At 53.8% G+C, this 13,241-nt stretch overlaps 1 pseudogene; it reads right to left on the bottom strand.

Moving 5' to 3' along the window:
* Positions 1 to 213: 213 nt before the first annotated feature.
* On the bottom strand, positions 214 to 12,360 carry LOC104367560 (annotated as a pseudogene).
* Positions 12,361 to 13,241: the final 881 nt, after the last annotated feature.

Genomic DNA, 13,241 nt, shown 5'->3' with positions numbered 1-13,241 from the left:
TGGAGGAGCTGCTTGTATATTGGCAGTGGTCCTGGACTAGGCACTTGCTGAAGAGCAGAGCAAGGGTAGGAGTAACGTACCTATCCAGGGCTGGGCATCCTGCCCTGCTGCTAGCTCCACAGCTACTGCAAGGCATGAGGCACCCCAACGAGAGCTTTTGATCCTCTGCTTTTAGGGGAGGAAACCTCCCCTTACTGTTCTGCCTGTGATGAATCATATTTCTGTTCCCTGCTCTGCTCCCTCCCTGTTATCCTCCCTCTCATAGGTGTGTAGAGACAGAGGTTTTGAGGGTCTCTGTGTTGCAGAGAGGTCGCTCTGAGACTGCAGTGGAGGTATAGTCTCTGAGAAGCACTTACTGGCTAGCGGTTGCTTAGTGACATTTCTGGATGTGGCCCTGGTTCTGCAGTGGAGGAGGAGGAGGTGGCTGCTGGCAGAGCCTAGGTAGCAGCTCTTCTGCCCCTCCACCAGGCGCTTGCGTCCCTCTATGATCTGCTGCACGACTTTATGGTCATCCAGGGTGGCTAGGTCCCCAAGCTCACTGGCCTTGTCCTCCACGATTTTCCTTAGCACCCGATGCATAATCTTCTCTGAGCGTGTCTTGGGCAGCCGGTGTGTGACCTGTGATGGGGAGGAGCAGGGCTGAGGCTGAGGGAAAGAGGTTGGCCAGGCTGCTGAGGTGGGTGTTGGAACAGCCCGCGTATGTTACTCTGGAGCGGCGTACTTGGCAATCTTCTTTTGAGATCAGCTCCTGTAGCTCAGCAGCAAGAGTCTCCTGTGTGTAACCACTGTCCTTCAGCACAACAAATACATAGGCTCCTGGCAGAAGGACCATCAGGCTACTGAGCACTGTGCACAGCATGTTCCTGAGAGCCTGCTGCTGGTAGCCTCAGGGGCTGCTCTGTAGGCTGTGCTGTAAGTGCTTTTGGCCACGGTGCTGCTGCTGCCTTAACGCAAAGCCCAGCTGGCCTCACGTGTAGGTTGGGAGGGCTGTGCTGAGATCCTGGCTGGCACGCTGTACGGCGTTGGCACAGTGTTGCTACCAGGGGTTGGTGTGACAGTGTCACTTCCCACTGCAGTGCAATCCCCTGGGAGAGACGTTTCAGGGGCAGGAAAGCAAGCATCTTATTCTCCCTTGATCTCATGTGGGTAGCTGATGACAGCAGACTCTGCCACTGCCACATGGTGATTCTGGAAGAGAAGAGGGCTGGGGTTTGGCTCAGTGCTTTTGGCAGGCTGACTGCCAGCTGGGAGCTGCCCTGGCCCAGCTTGGCTGCTGCAGCCCATGGTAATGCAGACAGATACAGAAGGGCCTCATGTGGCCTCTGCCCTTTTTCCTTCTTGCCTCAGCAGGTCTGTCTGCAAACACGAGTCTTTCCTCCTGGCTGCTTTAGGCTTGCACCTTTTAGATCCTGTTCTGTGCCTCCACATTGCTCCATCAGTTCCCACAATCTTTACTGGCCCATGAATGCGCCTTCATAACATGTCTGGCTGCCGCTTTGGGATTCACCCACTTACAGCATCAACATTATCAGGTTTGTCCCTCCCCTGCTGCAGAGAGCCAGAATGGGAGGAGAAAAGGGGGGCAGCTGTTCCCACAGGCAGGCTCTGGGTCCAGCGCTGTTCCCACAGGCAGGCTCTGGGTCCAGCGCTGTTCCCACAGGCAGGCTCTGGGTCCAGCGCTGTTCCCTGCTGCTACAGCAGCAGCATGTTTCTGTCTGGGTATTTCAGAGAGGCTTCTCTGAGCACCACCAGTGCACCTTCACCATCCCCTCAGATGGCTTTACCTCCCACTCACACTTCTTACCACAACATCCTCCACTTCCACAGTGCCCAGCCGGTGTCTGCTGCTGTTAATGATGTCATCCAGCCATCCTGTCAGCTGGTAGTAGCCCTCACTGGTACGATACACACCATCCCCAGTGAAGAAAAACCCTGCAGTGGCCAGAACCATGCCATGGTCACTTGGTGCAGTGATGATGTGAGCTGCTTACCTCGCCCCCTTCTCTGTTGGCATTGGGGCTCATGTACTCTGCTCCTTCATCAACTGCCCAGAGTGAAGGTGCCTTCCTTCCTTGGTAGTCTTCTGCCTCTGTCGGTACCTGTTCTATCATCAGGCTCCTTCCCTCATTCTGCAGTGCACTGGCTGATGCCCAGCCTATCTCATCACCACAAGCCAGGAGCATTTTGCTCCTGTGTAGGTGCCTGTGATCCTGCTGCTTCTCCCCTTTTGCTTTGTGTCAAGACACACATACTCTGGGTGAGTGACAGAAGCTGACAGGGTTTGCAAGTGATGCATCAAGAGGCCTCCCTGTGCTCAAGGGAACTGGGGTCAGAAGGACAGACAAGTTCACTGCCCTAAAACCACATGTGATCCGAAGGGGAAGGTTGGTGAGAGAGACATATTCCCAGAGGGCAGGGTGGAGGTATCATGCAGGGGGAGATGAAAGGCCTTAACACTGTGGAGGGTCTGTGGAAGAGTCCTGCCCCATGCAGAAAACCAGCAGGCAGCCCCAACCCTACCCAACGAAACACCTCTGCAGTGACCTGCCATGCATTTTCCTTACCTGGATAAGGAGTCAGATAGGTTTCCAGAAATCTCCTGTGGTCATTGTAAATGGTTCGTGCCATACCTGGCCAGGCTTGTGAGATGCAAAGGGCTCCAGAGATGTTGTTTTCCAGAAGGACAGTTCCCTGTAAAATAGTTACCTTTTTGTAACCGTGGTTGAGGGTAATTGGGATGTTTAGTCATTGCCTGTTTAACAACCCTGTGGTGGAAAAGTCAGGGAAGGCAGTGAGGAGTAGTCCTGTGCCCCTAACTCTAATGGGACAGGCTCAGTGTTTCCCAGCAGATGTCTGCAACCAGCTGCCTACCACGATGGGACGCAGGGCCCCTCCAGGGAGGCTGGCTGTCCCTGCCCACCTACCTCACCTTGGAAAGACACGTGCCAGGGAGCCCAAGCACAGCCTGTCTTGTCAGGACAGAGCAAGCTAGAAAACAACTCAACTTCTGCACTGGTTGGAGGAACAGCTTCACTGTTAGTCCTTTTCCAGTAAAGAAAGTTGCCATCCAGCAGAGGTGAGAAGGAATGATGCACTTACAGATCTCCACTCCTGTCTGCAAGTGCCTGGGGGAAAGCAAGCTGAGCCAGTGCCTGGGCTGCAGGTTATAAATGTACCTTGTCATCCAGGAGGGAGGGCCTGATCCCAAAAAATGGTCTCATAGCCATGCCTGGAAGGGTTTCGGCACCAGGATTAGAAGGACAGGGGGAGATACAGATGCCTCCTGTTTCTGAACCAAAAGAAACTGTAATGCTTATCAAAATAGGTGACAAGAGGAACGCCAAGTAGCACTGCTTGGCCAGCAGCCTTTGACCTGGCCCTGACTGCATGCAGCTGGAGCACAGGCTGGGGCTGGGTTTTCCAGAGAGCTGGGGAAGGTTCATTGCAGAAGGTGATCCTGCTCATTTAGTTCAGCAGAGATCTGCTCCCTACTGTCAACTCCCCCATGTTTCTCTCTGTTAGCTTTAAAGGCCATTTCTCCCTTTCATGTTTTGGTGCCCAAGGCCTCTTATAGCACTGCTCGTACAAGAGGGTCAGTAACAACCGTTCCCACTTTGCCAACAAAGCAGCAGGTCAATCCTAAAGCCTGGGAGAGCAGAAGCTGGAACAAAGGGTTGTACACATCTCACCAGTTTTCCACTACTGGGCACCGTGTCTCGCCAACCACGCGGAAGTACCACTCCCACGCCTCCTTGTTGATGGGTTCCCCCACTGCAAGGGGAAAGACAAGGGAACAGAGCTGAAAGATCATGTGAATACACAGCTTCCCAGGGCCTGCTCACAGAGCCCCCCGCAAATAGCGCAGTTTCCCTGACTTTCCATTCTCACATGCTGCTGTTCCTGGCACTGGTGGAAAGAGGCACAACCTGATGCCCATGGATTTTCTGCTCCAGCCCATGCCACCAGCAGTTACCTGAGCCAAGCACTTTGAAAGAAAAGTGGTCATACTTCTTCACCCATTCGTCGCCATATCTCAGAAGCAGGCGGATGGCAGTGGGTGCCCCATAAAACTGGTTTATTTTTAACCTCTCCACTGTTTCCTAGAAGCGACCTGGAATGGAAACAGGGACAGTAACCATACACACAGGTCCTCCCAGCCTGAGACCAAGATAGAGGGAGAAGAAGTGAGAGCAAGAGCTCTCTAGCAGTGCCTGGACCCTCAGCCAAGCTAATCCCATGCTGGGAGGGACTAAAGCAGTCCAGGAGCAGCAGTGGCCCCTTTTCTTCCTCATCACTTAGCTCTGCTACTCTCCCTGCTGCAGAGAGGGACAGGGAGAAACAGCTTCATCCCTGGTGAAGCAGCAGTGGCTTCCTAACCAGAGGAAAAGTCTCTTTCCCTCACAGCTCTCTGCTGGGCGCAGCCCATGGTCTGCTCCTGCGGCAGCAGAACCATTGCTGCCTGTGTCCTGGCATCAAGCCACCAGCTCCCTGCCTGCTGCAGGTCTCGCAGGGTGGCCGTGGTGTGTCCTGGCTCCCCTGAGACACCTCACTCACCAGGGTTAGGATGGACGGGAGTGCTCTCAAAAAGGACTGTGGTGCCACCATTGCAGAGTGGGTCATAGACCACATAGGTGTGTCCTGTGATCCAGCCGATGTCTGCCATGCAGCCAAAGATGTCTCTGTCCTGGTAGTCGAACACGTACTGCACAAGAGAGGAGAGGCACTGAGGGATACAACCTGGGCCTGCCCTCCCAGCAAGGGGGACATCTCAGGGCAGTGTACCCTCTCTCAACCTTGATATTATTTCATCCTTCCATCTTTCCACCACCCCTGCAGGGACACCTTCTTCCTACAGAGAGTTTTTTAAAAACATTATCAGAAAAAAATAAAATGTCAGGTGCTTTTTGAAGGTGGAAGAGTAGAGACACACTTCAAAAAAAAAAAAAAAACCAAACCACAGCCAAATTTTCACTTTTCCAAAGGAGAGTGCTACAGCCTTTTTCTTCCTTCTGCTGGTGTCCAGACAAGGCTGAGCCAAGTATCCTGTATCATCAAAATGAGAGAACTTTCAGGATGAGGATGGTTCCTCCACACCTACATGACCATATGGAAGGAGAGGAGTTGTAAGCAAGGGCAATGTTGTGGAGGACTCCATGAGCCACCCCCAGGCACTGCTGGGCTCCAAACGCACAGTAAATGCTTAGTAAACCTGTGAGCTCAGCAAGGAGCCCAGCGTAGGAGCACTGAGGCAGCAAGCAGAGGGACTCTGAGATGCCTCTGCCCAGAGCCAGCCCTGCTTGCCCGCAGGAGCCGTCACCTCTCCACCTCAGCTGGGTGAGTGCAGCCCTGTGTCTGCAAGCAGGCAGAAAGCAGAACAAGCTCTGGAATGAGAGCAGCCCGGCAGAGAAGGGCTTGGTGGTATCAGTGGATGGAAAACTGAACTTGAGCCAGCAATGTGTGCTCACAGCCCAGAAAGCCAACTATATCTTGGCCTGGATCAAGAGGAGAGTGGCCAGAAGGTCAAGGGAGGTGATTCTCCCCCTCTACTCTCATGAGACCCCAACTGCAGTGCTGTGTCCAGCTCTGGGGCCCCCAACATAAGAATGACATAGACCTGCACAAGCAGGTCCAGGGGAAGCCACGAAGATGATCAGAGGGCTGGAGCACCTCCCTTATGAGGACAGGCTGAGACAGTTGGAGTTGTTCAGCATGGAGAAGAGAAGGCTCTGGGGAGACCTTATAGTGGCCTTCCAGTACTTAAAGGGGGCCTGCAGGAAAGGTGGGGAGGGACTTTTTATCAGGGAGTATAATGATAGAACAAGGGGTAATGGTTTTAAAATGAAAGAGGTTAGCTTTAGATTAGATGTAAGGAAGAAATTCTTCACTGTGGGGGTGGTGAGGCACTGGAACAGGTTGCCCAGTGAAGCTGTGGCTGCCCCCTCCCTAGAAGTGTTCAAGGCCAGGTTGGACGGGGCTTTGAGCCATCTGGTCTCATGGAAGGTGTCCCTTCCCATGGCAGGGGGGTTGAACTAGGTGGTCTTTAAGGTCCCTTCCAACCCAAACCATTCTATGATTCTATGACTCTTCTTCCTGCTGCCCTATTTATTCCTCAGGAGACCCTTGGCTGCAAGGCTAGAGTATAATGGAACGATGCCCACCTTGTGCAGGGCAGAACTCAGTGCCATCAGACCGGCATCAGCACAGCCAGCTTCCTCAAGCACTCACATTTATTTCTTTTACTCAGCACCAGGAAAGCTCTCCAGGGGCTGGTCTCCCACTAGCCCATCACTTCTTGCTTTCTGCTCTGGCATGTGCTGTTTTGGACTTTCCCAGTTCTTCCTGCAGCTCCCTGTTTGCAGGCTGCCAGCTGGGGACTCTGGGGCCTCAAGTGCTCTAGGGTGCTCATAATGGAAACTTCCCTTGCTTGCTCTGTCTCTTTTTAACCAAGTGGTGAATTATGATAGCAGCAATCTGCCCCATCCAACTGAGAGCTGTGAGCATGCCAGCCCTGTGTCACAGTTTCCAGTGCTCCTGAGTTCTAACATGGCCACATGCTGCTTGCTCCCTGCACTGACATTCTGGGATGGCAGCCCTGGCTCTTGCAGACCAGATCTGATGGTCTCAAGAGGGTCATGTATCATGCTGGGCACTCACGGCTGACAGAGGACACCCAGCCAGCCCTGAGCTCTCTGCCTCATAGGGTGCACGGTCTGAGGCACTGCTGGAATTTCAGCCACACACACTGAAAGCCAGGTCCAAAGCTAAGGGACTGTTCAGAGAGGAACTCTCTCTTCCAAAGGACTCCACATAATGTCTTAGGAAATCTCCCTCACAACCAAGCAGCCAAGTGCAGCTCCATGCCATGCTTGGAACCCTCTTACCCAGTTCTCTTAGTTTACTTTAGGCACGCTAGGGGTTAAAGGCTTTCGTCTTCCCAAAGGTGACCCACACTCTTCAAGCACAGACCCTTTGTCTTGAGGGCACTCATCAGCTTTTACAGATATCCTCAAATGTGCCCCTCCCAGAAGGACTGCCTTTGATCTCCCACCTGAGTTGGACTACTTATACTTAGGAAAAGCAAGCCAGAGGTTTTAGGAGCAAATTGGCTTCTTCCTCCTCACTCAGTAATATAAAATTACCCTTGCAGGGCTGAACATCCCACCCAATGATTCAGTCTACTTTAGGGCAGTGAAAGAAAGAAGAAAGCTGAGAAGGTTGCCCAAAGGAGTATGTGTTTAGGAGTCCCTGCTCCCGAGCATACGTTGTTCTTCCCCACTACCTGTAGGCAAATGTGCTCTACTGGGCTGATGCCCTAGGAGGGCTTCCCAGAGACTTTGCTCTGCATAAAGATGAGCTCATGGTGCAACAAGGCAGCACATCTATTCCCCGCACTGCCTGTGAACTGCTGGCTCATGAGCACTCTGTGGCTGGGATCCATTACCTTGTGCGTGAGAGCAGCGAACAGCAAGTAACCAGCTTGGGAATGGACCAGACCCTTGGGTTTGCTGGTACTGCCCGATGTGTAGAGAAGGAACAGCATGTCCTCACTGTCCATGGCAGCAGGCTCACAGCACGCCTCCTCCTTCATCATCTCCTGCAGGAGAGAGCACAGCAGTTCTTTCTTGGGGTCTCACAGGCTTCCCTGTGTTGTCTCTACACCCTCTTGCACACCTCTTGCCCGAGCCTCCCTCTGAGCACCTGCACCACCCTGCTCCCCCCCGCCATCCCCCCGCCTCTGCACCTCCGCTCCCCTCGCCTGCCAGACTGAATTCTCTTTCACCTTGCTGAGCTAGCAAACGCTCCCCTCAGACAGAGCAGACCTGCTGAGTAAGAAGAAGCTATTTTTAAGCCACTGCTGCTCTGACCAGCACAGAAGTCTTCCAGAAAGCCTTTTTAGCACTAATTGCTTCCAGATGGGATGAGCAGAAGCAGGGAGACCTCTGTGCAGCTCTGGGGAGCTAACAGAAATACACAGCAGGGGCTTACCTCTTCAGAAACAGTGCTCCATGCTGGCAGCCTGGCCATCCTGTGTGCCACAAATAACGGGCACACAAGCAACCTTGCTGCCTGCTTCCTTGGGCACAAGCTGCCAGTGGCGTTCACAGAGGGTGCCAGGTCTGCAAGCAGGGCCATGTGTGACAGTGCAGTGACAGTCCAAGTCTAAGCTCACAGCATGTCAGCCCATGTCTGGAGTGTTTCTGGGGTGGTTTCTAGGCCCTTGTCCACCCTGCTATGAGTCCCAGTTTGCACTGCCTGCCCCTGACAGTACAGGGCTGGTGCTGTGGGAAGAGCCACCAGTTACCCATCCTGGCGGTTCCTGGGACTGTCCTGAACTCATGCACAGCCCCAGCTGCCACTGCTGCTGCAGGACAATGTCCCCACATCATGTCAATGCCAACAACGCTGTCATGGCCAGCCAGGAACCTTTCTCCATCCCCTGTCCCTGCTCTCAGAGCCGTCACATTGCCCAGGAGAAGCAGCAGTAGTGCCAGGCAGCCTCTCACCTCCTCCAGCGGCACATCCAGGGCCATCATGGGAACCTTGCTGTCAGTTCTCATGGAAACCAGAACCCGTTTCACTCCTGGGCACTGCTTCACAGTCTGGTCCACTGTCTTCTTTAGCTCAATAACCTTGCCACCTCTCAGCCCCTGGTTCACTGTGATCACCGTCTCTGACTGGGCTGCAGAAGGCAGAAAAGCCACATAAGCAGCTCTGCCCTGCTCCATCAGTCACACACCAGTTTGGCTCCATCATGACCCTGCACCCTCCCCCTCTGTCTCCCAGCCCTTGTTACTCATGTCCTCCATTTAGCAAAACCAGCAGCTTTGCATCTCTCCCATTCATTCCTGCCTGTGTTACATCCCATCAGAGGAGACTCTATATCCCAGCCCTTTAGTCCCTTGAATGAAGGACAGAACCAGTCCACGCCGTGGGCTGGAAGATATTTAGTGAGCCTGTGCCATTTCCTGGGGTGCTAATCCCTGCTTCATGGCCATATGTCATGGCAGGACACCCTCAATGAGCCCAGGGAGTCTTGCTCAGAAAAACTTTGCCATCAACACAACCCTGAACCCCCCAGCTGCCGAACCAACAAGCTCAGTACAGTCCCCCAAGGGAAACACATGTCCCTGTTACCCACTGGCTCTTACCATCCCGGACCCTGTCTGCTAGGGATTCTGCACTGAACCCAGCAAACACCACAGCATGCACAGCCCCGATGCGGGCACAGGCCAGCATGCTAGCCACTGCCAGTGGGCACGGGGGCATGTAGATTGTCACCCTGTCACCTCGTTTCACCCCTTGCCGTTTCAAGGTGTTTCCCAGGCGGCACGTCAGCTCCAGCAGTTCCCTGCCCAAAGAAGCAATGACACAGTTAGAGACTTTCTTACAGATCTTACCTGTGTGCCTAAAGATGGGGTGGTCTCAGTCATAGGTATGCAGCTTACATCCCTACGCACCCAAACCCCCCCACACTGGAAGTCCATGGGAGAGCTGTAAAACGCCAGTGGGAAGGAAAGGAGAAAACTGTCACTAACATAGGTTGTTGTTTATGGAAAATAAATAAATCAGAATGGCCTCTCTACAGAGCCTGACACTCACTGGCCAGCATGAGGAACAAGCCATAGGGCCAGTAATGGCCACTGGCAATTCCTCTGATTCAGCAAGCCCACAACACCTCAGCTGACTTTCCCAGTGACAGCCTGCACATTTCTTATCGGTCTGTACAACTGGAGCAACACACTACCCTACAAGACTGAAGGCTACACATGAGGAGTTAGGTATCTTCCCTGATGAAAACAGGGCCCCGAGCTCTGCTAAAGCACAGAAGGTCAGGTCGTCCGGAGCTTGTGCCCACCAGCAAGAACAAGAACTGTAGGAAAGCAGTAAGCAAAATGATGCCTCTCCTGAGAAGTGTCCCTCCCAGAAACCAGAGCTTGTCTGTCAGTGACTTGTGTCATGGAAGGGCTCTCCATGCAGGGAGATTGACATAGGTGGATGGTCATGTTTGTCACATGAGGTTTGGAGCCAGAGAGGACAGAGGGACTTGTTCTGTGTGCAGAGGGATTTAAGTGGATTTTGTGGTGGAGACTCAGAGAGCAGGCAAATTGAGATGGAAGGTGGGGGACCCCAGACCAACCTAACAGGGCTGAACAGGCAGTTGCCCCAGAGAGCCAAACTCAGCAGCACTGCTGATGTGTGGATGAGCATGGGACTTCCCAACACCCATGTGACTGTGAATCTAGCCTCTCTTCCAGACCCTGCACCTGCAAGTTTAGACACCAGGAACCTTGCTGGGAAGGCACATGTGGGACTTTCCCATGTGGGCTTACCTACCAGCATTGCAGTGCTGCCACAACAGGCTTACATCTGCCTCCCCAGCTGGGGAGGGACCCCTCAGGGCCCAGAGGGTTAATCAGGAGGTAGGCTGGAGTCTCAGATCAGCACAGACAAGCCAACAGCCACCATGCTGTTGTTCTAGCTATGTGAAGGAATGCTGCATCCCCTCACATGATGCACATCAGCCCTGTGCAGTGTTCTGACCTGTACGTGACCCACACCTCCTCTCCCGGTTCATCCTTCTCCCAGATTAAGGCCACTTTTTCTGGGGCTACATGGACGTGTCGGTCCAGACAATTCACTGGAAAAAACAACCCTGTCTCATTTCTAGAGCAACCCTTAGTACCTCTTAACTCCCATAAAGACAGCACTGGAGGTCCTCCTTTCAGATCAGAGTCAAGGCTGTGTGTGAGTGTTTTCTACATTAACCTTGTGCACCCACTGAAACAACCTTCGTGGATACCAGCCAGCAGATCACAAGCACTGTCCCAGGCCTGTTACACTCCTCACCGCTCCAATACCTACCAGTCCCCACTATCAGCTTCCCACTTAATTGCAATTTAACACAGTCCAGAGCAGAAACTGCCTGAAGCCCCTTTGGAGGTCACATCCCCAATGCCCTCAGAAGGCCTGGCAAACATTAACTCAGCCATCACTCCACCCAGCACTGCCTTGCAGCTGCCTCTGGGGTGGACTAGGGCAGTTTTTTAGTGGTGGTGCTCCTAAAGAACAAATGTAGGATGAGGCAAAGCTCTGTGCAGGAAGGCTGCAGGGTGCATTTGTCCAAGACAGAAGGAGAGACAGGGCCAGGAGTGCACAGCCCCTGATTTTCCAGGGACATGGTAGGCCGAGGCTCTGGCTGTAATTCTGACAAAAGTTTCCTGAATTGCTGGCAGCTGCAGTTTCCTCAGAAGCCTGTTCCACTCTGTGTTTTCCTTAAACCTGTTACAGAGGTCATGAGAAGATGTAGCAGTCCATTTGCATACCAAAATGCCTTTTTCTCCTGACCATGTGTAGTTTTCCAGGAGGGAAAGAAGCACACATGAAAGGGGCAACGGTAAGATCTCAAATCCCAAGGCAAATAACTTCTGCTCTGTTGCCCAAATAGACTGTGTAAGACCCAATTTCTGAGAGGTCTGACTTGTATTTTGAACACGGGGACCGACAGCATTGTAAGCAGGACACAGTGTCACCAGCCCCTATGTCTTTCCCTGGCAGCCCCTCTAAAGCAGTAGCCCTAGCCCACAGAATAAGAGCCTCTCACGGCTGTGGGGACTTCCAATACTGCTCGTTGCTCCTGTATTTTGCTTTCTGCAGATATATACTGCCTTTGCTAGGCAGGGATAACCTGCAACACTGCCTGCTGAAAGCACAGGGTTCAATCCTGTTGCTTGTGGTCCTGCAGAATTGAGCCACTGTGCTGCTGTGGGATCCACACAGGCTGAAGGAGGGCATCCCAGCTCCCAGCACACTCCAATCCAGCTGCAGTTGCTTCAGTGAGACCCAGTTACTCCCCTACAACCAGCCACATCCTTACACTACAGCCACTCTGCAGAGTCAACCAGACCTTCTGGGGATACCCGTCACTCCCACCCTTTAACTCTGTGCTGAATCCCTTCACAGAAGGGCACCCACAGGCACTTGGTGGGCTCCCATGTCCATCTCTCCTTACCTGCCACATTCAGCTGCCCACCCAGGAACCAGGAGACCCTGCCCCGGCGCAGGTCGCAGTCCTGGACAGAGTGGAAGGGGGTGATCCAGGTGAGCCGGCTCCTCCCTAGTGCTCCCCAGAAGGCGTCTCCCTGCTCCACTGATACCTTGTACAAGCCTTGGTGATCCTTGAGCCTGGGGAAGGCAACGGCTTCGGGCATGTAGGCGGTGAGGGGCCCATGGCTCCAGGCTCAGGCAGCTGCTGACCCAGGGGTGCATCTGGGAGGCTCAGGAGGAGCTTTGGGGCAGCAAGCCCTGGCCAATAGCCTGGCTATCATTGCAGGGTGCCTGCCTCTCACCAAGGAGATGGGTGCCTGGAGCCCTCACAGCTGCTCAGGACACACAGCCCAGCCAAAATGGGCCCCTGTGGGATCTGGGGCCACGTTGACCTGGGCTGACTGGACACAAAACAGCTCTCCTGTGCAGGGAGCCTGGGCACCCCTTCTCCCGGCCTCGTTCCTCCTCTTCTCTTTTCCAGAGCACTATGGTGAAAGAGAAATTCAATCCCTTTAAGGGAGGGGAAAGGGGTGGGCTGTAGAAATACTTGACTGAAAATAACCTTCATGCTAATCTGAGTCCTGACAGCTGCTCTTGAACAGGAGCCAGATTCAGCGGGTGCCTGGGCTCTCCATGGGGCCACAGTGCCCAGGCCAGGCTCCGCCAGCCCACTCCCACTCAGGGGCTGTGCTGTGTACCCAGACCCTTCTGCTTTGCCCCCACTCACCTCCCTCCCAACTCCCTCTACTCATCCCCATTCCCTCGTTCCCTGCAGCTCCCCCCACTTCAGCCCCCCCCAGTCCTCCACCAGCCAAGAGGACAACCTGGGGCAGCTCACCTGTAAAAGTTAGGGTCACCTCCATGCTAGCCTTGGGTGACAGGACCATCTCCTTTCCAGAATTAAGGCCCACTCCCTGCAGAGCACTAGGCTGTACTGTCTCTGGTGGGCCAGGGAAGGTTTATTTCCTGTGGCTGTCTGCTGCAGGAGGGGGATGTCACATCCCATCCCACCTCACTCTCTGCCTCCTCACAAACAATTCAGACCAGTCCGTACCACAGGGTGAGCTGGGAACACTCAGTGAGGCCATGGGGGAGCAGGTGATGGTGATTTGGCATGAAAGGCTGCAGCCTATCTCCTCATGCTGAGACCTCCCACCACCCACTGTAGCAGACCTAAGCTGCCTCTCTGCCTTCCT

Source organism: Tyto alba, unplaced genomic scaffold, assembly GCF_018691265.1.
Source record: "Tyto alba isolate M040663 unplaced genomic scaffold, T.alba_DEE_v4.0 Super-Scaffold_18, whole genome shotgun sequence".
NCBI classification, from domain to species: Eukaryota; Metazoa; Chordata; class Aves; order Strigiformes; family Tytonidae; genus Tyto; species Tyto alba.
Note: the sequence above shows the minus strand (reverse complement) of the source record. Positions and strands in the feature narration are given on the sequence as shown.